Source organism: Phacochoerus africanus, chromosome 16 (assembly GCF_016906955.1).
Source record: "Phacochoerus africanus isolate WHEZ1 chromosome 16, ROS_Pafr_v1, whole genome shotgun sequence".
NCBI classification, from domain to species: Eukaryota; Metazoa; Chordata; class Mammalia; order Artiodactyla; family Suidae; genus Phacochoerus; species Phacochoerus africanus.
The window spans coordinates 30,281,966-30,287,493 of NC_062559.1; the positions used below are offsets into that span (position 1 = coordinate 30,281,966).

At 36.3% G+C, this 5,528-nt stretch overlaps 1 non-coding gene across 1 annotated transcript; it reads left to right on the forward strand.

Moving 5' to 3' along the window:
* The first annotated feature begins 4,381 nt into the window (after positions 1-4,381).
* LOC125117845 (U6 spliceosomal RNA) lies at positions 4,382-4,486 on the forward strand. The gene has a single exon (XR_007132749.1). It is a non-coding gene; the product is annotated as a U6 spliceosomal RNA (small nuclear RNA).
* The last annotated feature ends 1,042 nt before the right edge of the window (positions 4,487-5,528 follow it).

Sequence of the window (5,528 nt, forward strand, 5' to 3'; positions counted from 1 at the left end):
AAACTACTGAGGTACCACCTCACACCTGTCAGAATGACCATCATTAACAAGTCAACAAACAATAAATGCTGGAGGTGTGGAGAAAAGGGTACTCTCCTACACTGTCTGTGGGAATGTAAATTGATACAAGCACTATGGAAAACAGTATAGAGGTATCTCAGAAAACTAAATATAGAACTACCATATGACCCAGCAATCCCACTCTTGGGCATATATCCAGAAAATACCTTCCTTGAAAAAGATACATGTACCCCTATATTCATTGCAGCACTATTCACAATAGCCAGGACATGGAAACAACCCAAATGTCCATCAACAGATGAATGGCTTAAGAAGATGTGGTAAATTTACACAGTGGAATACCACTCAGTCATAAAAAAGAACAAAGTAATGCCATTTGCAGCAACATGGATGGAACTAGAGACTCTCATACTAAGTGAAGTAAGTCAGAAAGAGAAAGACAAATACCATATGATATCACTTATATCTGGAATCTAATATATGGCACAAATGAACCTTTCCACAGAAAAAAAACTCGTAGACATGGAGAACAGACTTGTGGTTGCCAAGGGGGAAGGGAAGGTAATGGGATGGACTGGGAGTCTGGGGTTAACAGATGCAAAATATTGCATTTGGAGTAAATAAGCAATGAGATCCTGCTATATAGCACAGGGAACTATTTCTAGTCACTTGTGATGAAACATGATGGAGGATGATGTCATATATAAATAGGATTGGGTCACTTTGCTGTAAAGTAGAACTAACTATAATGGAAAAGATAAAAATCATAAAAAGCGTGTGTTGTTTTAAGCTGTTCAGTTTGTGATAATCTTTTACTCAGAAAAGATTAATATAATCAAATATGCTCTGATTCTGGAATTCTATCACTAAAATAATTTTAACTTTCTCCCCTATATATGTATATTCATTTGTATATTATGTTTCTACTACTATGAAACCATGGATTACTATTGTCTTAATTTCTTTCTAATTTTATTATACAAAAATCCAAATCTATATAGTTCTAATATTTTCTTCAAACCACACATACAATTTCGATACATGTATTAGAGACTCACTGCCTTAATCTGGGGATTCCATGGTTGTAGATCAGTACTAGTGCAAAGTGGATTTAGTTTTACTTCAAACAATTCCTTGCATAGGGCTTAATTTCCAACATACACAAATGGCTCATACAGCTCAATGACAAGAAAAACAACACAATCAAAAAAAAGGGCAGAAGACCTAAACAGACTTTTCTCCAAGGAAGACATGCAGATCGCCAACAGGCACATGAAAATATATTCGAAATCTTTAATTGTTAGAGAAATGCAAGTCAAAACTACAATGAGGTACCAGCTCACACTGGTGAGAATGGCCACCATTAAAAAGTTTACAAATAATAAATGTTAGAGAGTATGTAGAGAAAAGGGAACTCTTGTTGGTGGGAATATAAACTGGGACAGCTGCTATTGAAAACACCATGGAGGTTCTATAAAATACTAAAAATAATGTTGCCATGTGATCCTGCAATCCCACTCCTGGGCATATATCCAGACAAAACTATAATTCAAAAAGGTACATGCACCCCAATGTTCATAGCAGAATTACTTACAATAAGCAAGACATGGAATCAACCCAAATGTCCATTGACAGATGAATGGATAAGGAAAAAAAAAAAAAACGTATATATATATATATTACTCATCTATAAAAAAGAAATAATAGCACTTGCAGCAACATGGATGGCCATAGATATTATACTGAGTGAAAGTCAGATAAAGACAAACATATGAGATCACTTATATGTGGAATCTAAATATGATACAAATGAACTTATTTGTAAAACAGAAACAAACTCATAGATATAGGTAACAAGTTTATGCTTGCCAAGGGGAAAGTGCATAGGTGAGGAATAAGCCGTTTGGGATTAGCATGTAGTAACTACTAACTATATGTAAAATAGATAAACAATAAGATTCTACTGTATAGCACAGGGAACTACATTCAACATCCTATAATAAACCATAATGGAAAATAATATATAGTCATTATACACCAGAAACACAACATTGTAAATCAATTATACTTCAACAAAAAATTTTTTTCAAAATTCCTTACATATTAAAACCTGCATATTATTGATATTTCTGCAAGGTGTCAGATGTCCAATTGTTCCTGATCTAAACTAGACCCCAGTAAGCACTCAAAAGTGTGGATGAAGAGGAAATAATACACAGGAAGGGGCAAAACTGAAGACATCACTACCCTGGCTTTGGACATACAATTTGGTTAAACCTTTAAATCAGCCCAAGGGAATCTGAGGTTTGTTTTTTCAAATGATAGCAACCTATGATTTGTAGATTTTGTCTATATCTTTCTATATAAAGGATAATATGGGATATTCTTTTCATCTGTCTCTATCTTGCTGTGTGTTCTTTACCTTTTATTCTCATACACTCTGCCCTCTTTTTTATTCAGAGTTTAGAAAGGGAAGTCAGTTTGGCTGCAGAGTCAGAAAGGGAGGGACACTCCATGTTTATTGTGACAAATGCCTGCTAGAGGCCCCACTTGACTAAAATTTGGGGGACTGTCATGTCAATTATTCTCTACTGTGCCAAATACCAAGTACAATATTACTGTTGACAGATTTTGTCTCCTATTACTAACCTTTGAGGGGGATGCAGTTGAGAAAGTACTGGAAATAAAATTTATCATTTATTCAGCAATTACCATGTCTCAAATGGAAAAGTGACCTAAATTATATCTTTTTAATACTTACGATAGTACTCTTAGGATTAGTAGAGCAAGCAGAATCAAAGTGCTGGATTCATATGCCCACTTTATCACGTGATGTAAACTTACTTCAAGCTCCTAAATCATTCATTCCGCAGATCCATGTTGCCACATTTTGTGAACCACTCATTCTTTTAGGCACTAAGAATTCAATACTGAACAAAGCAGACTAAATCATGGAGCTTCCGTGCTAAAGGGAGACCCAGATGATGACAAAATAAACATATAGTAAACAAAGAAATATATACAGAGGTAGTGGAAAATGCTCTTGAGAAAAGTAAATTAGAATAATTAGGATGGAGGGGAGCAGAAATAGGGTGCTATTTCTGCAGAATGGTCAGGAAAAGCCTTTCTGAGATGGAAGACATTATTTAAACAGAGATTGAAAGGGAGAATAGACAGAAGCATGTATCTATGTAGGGGAAGACATTTCAGAGAGAGTGAAAAAAAAGTACCACGGGCTTATGGGGCAGGGAGGCTTGCTTGGCATTTTCCGAGGAGAGAAATGAAGGTAGAATAGCTAGAAAAAGATGAGCCAGGAGTTAAGCCCAGAGAAACAAGGATGGAAATAGGGAAACCAGTTAGGAGCCACTTGCAATAATTCTCATGAGTGGTGGCTTTAACTATCATGATAAGAAGTGGTGGGATTCTGGGTATTTTGAAGGTGGAGCATTTTATGTATTGATGGGTTGGAGTGGCGTGAAAGAAAAAGTGAAGAATGATGAAGCTTTTGGAAAGCAGAAGAATAGAGTTGACATTTACTGAATTGGAGGAAATTGGAATTGAAGCAGATGTGAAGAGTACATAAGTAATTCTGTTTTGACCATGAAAAGTTTTGATATGTATATTCAGAGATACTGAGTAATCAGTTGAATACACAGCGTTCAGAGTAGTGGGTGGATTGTTGTCAGTGTTTAGTAGTAGTTAAAGCACAGCTCTAGGATGATGGTTGTCACGGGGACGGGAGGTTCTCCCTGATCCACTTACATGGTAGTATCTTGACTGTTTTGAGTCTGTATTAATGTTTTCAATTTTAATAAAAGTTCAGGAGATTTAATAGACAACATCTGTTTAAGTATTATCCCCAGAAATACTGGCAACTAATATATTACGTATTCTTTACTTTGCATCTCAATCAGAAGGGTTAACTTAAAAAAATTTAACTTTACATACCAAGAGAATAAATATTATCTGCAAAATAGGTGCAGTCATACATAAATATTTTTGGCATATTTCTGCTCTTCAGTCTCATCTTGTTATATGACGAATTATTTCCTTTTGTTATATTTTTCAATATTCCCTGTATTTTTTCTACTGCTTCTTACTTTTGCCTTCTTCATTTACTTTGTCTAATACTTTGCATTTTCTCTTCAACTTTCTTTAGAGTTATAACCCATCCCCACTTAGACTCTCAGATGTTGTCATGCCCCCTTAACACTTCCTTCTCTGTCTTATGTTCAATTTTGACCCTCAGCAACTGGTGATATTTAGCTCAGAGAAGGGCAGGACAAAGTTGTGACTTAAATGCTTTCAATTCGTTCCACAAGTGTGTGGAATAATGCTCTTAGTATAAGTTTAAAGTAGTCCTTGCTTTGACAACGCATATACTAAAATTGTAACCGTAGAGTGAAGATTAGCATGGCCTTTGCACAATCATGACATGCAAATTCATGAAGCAGTCATATTTACAAAATAATAATGTTTAAATAGAGATCATTATTGCACTGTCTTTTTGAAGACTCAGGTCTAGTAGGGAAATATAATGTTCCCCAATTTTTAAAAAATTAGACAAAAACTACACAACACTGTAGAAATAATGGCAAAATTTTAGGGTAAAAGCTGTACACACATGTTGAAATGCAATTGAGTGGTTGAGTGCTACAGTTGAATATTGTTTATCTCACAAAGGTTTACATTATCTTTTTTTTTTTAACTTTTTAGGGCCACCCCTGCAGCAAATGGAGGTTCCCAGGCTAGGGGTCTAATCAGAGTTGTAGCCACCTGCCTAGACAACAGCCACAACAACATCAGATCTAAGCCATGTCTGCAGCCTATACCACATCTCATGGCAATGCCAGATACTTAACCCACTGAGCAAGGCCAGGGATGGAACCTGCGTTCTCATGGATGCTAGTCAGATTAGTTTCCATTGAGCCACAACAGGAACTCCCTACATTATCTTAATACATCTCCCATTGCCTTAAATTTTGAGAAGCTGTTGAAAATAAATGCGTGGCCTAAAAGTTGAGAATTATGTTTTCTTCAGGGACAGCCAACTAGAGATTGGCAGTTGCTATCTACCATACGAGGATTAAATCTTGAGCCACTGCAACTGCTGACCTCTAACGCTCCCTGAAAGAGTTCAGAGTGGAGATCAGGAGTGGGGCATTTTGTGCTCTGGGAAAACTAGCAGAACAGGTCTTCAGATACATAATTTCAACAAATTTTATGAGCTCAATTCTTGCATCTTTTCATGTCTAGAAAAGCACTAAAATCCTTCATGGTGTTATCTGCTCTTCGTGACTAGCAGTAATCTTCAAAATGTGTGCTCGATTGTACACACCGCCCCCTTCACCAAAATCACATATATACTGACCCCACCCCCCCACATCTCTTTGGAGCAGTTTCTCAGAGCTGTCTGAAATGCTGCCCCACCAACTCACAACTCTCACGTTGTGCCTTTTTTTTTTTTTTTTCTTATTGACAGACCTCATTGAGGTCCTCTCAATAAC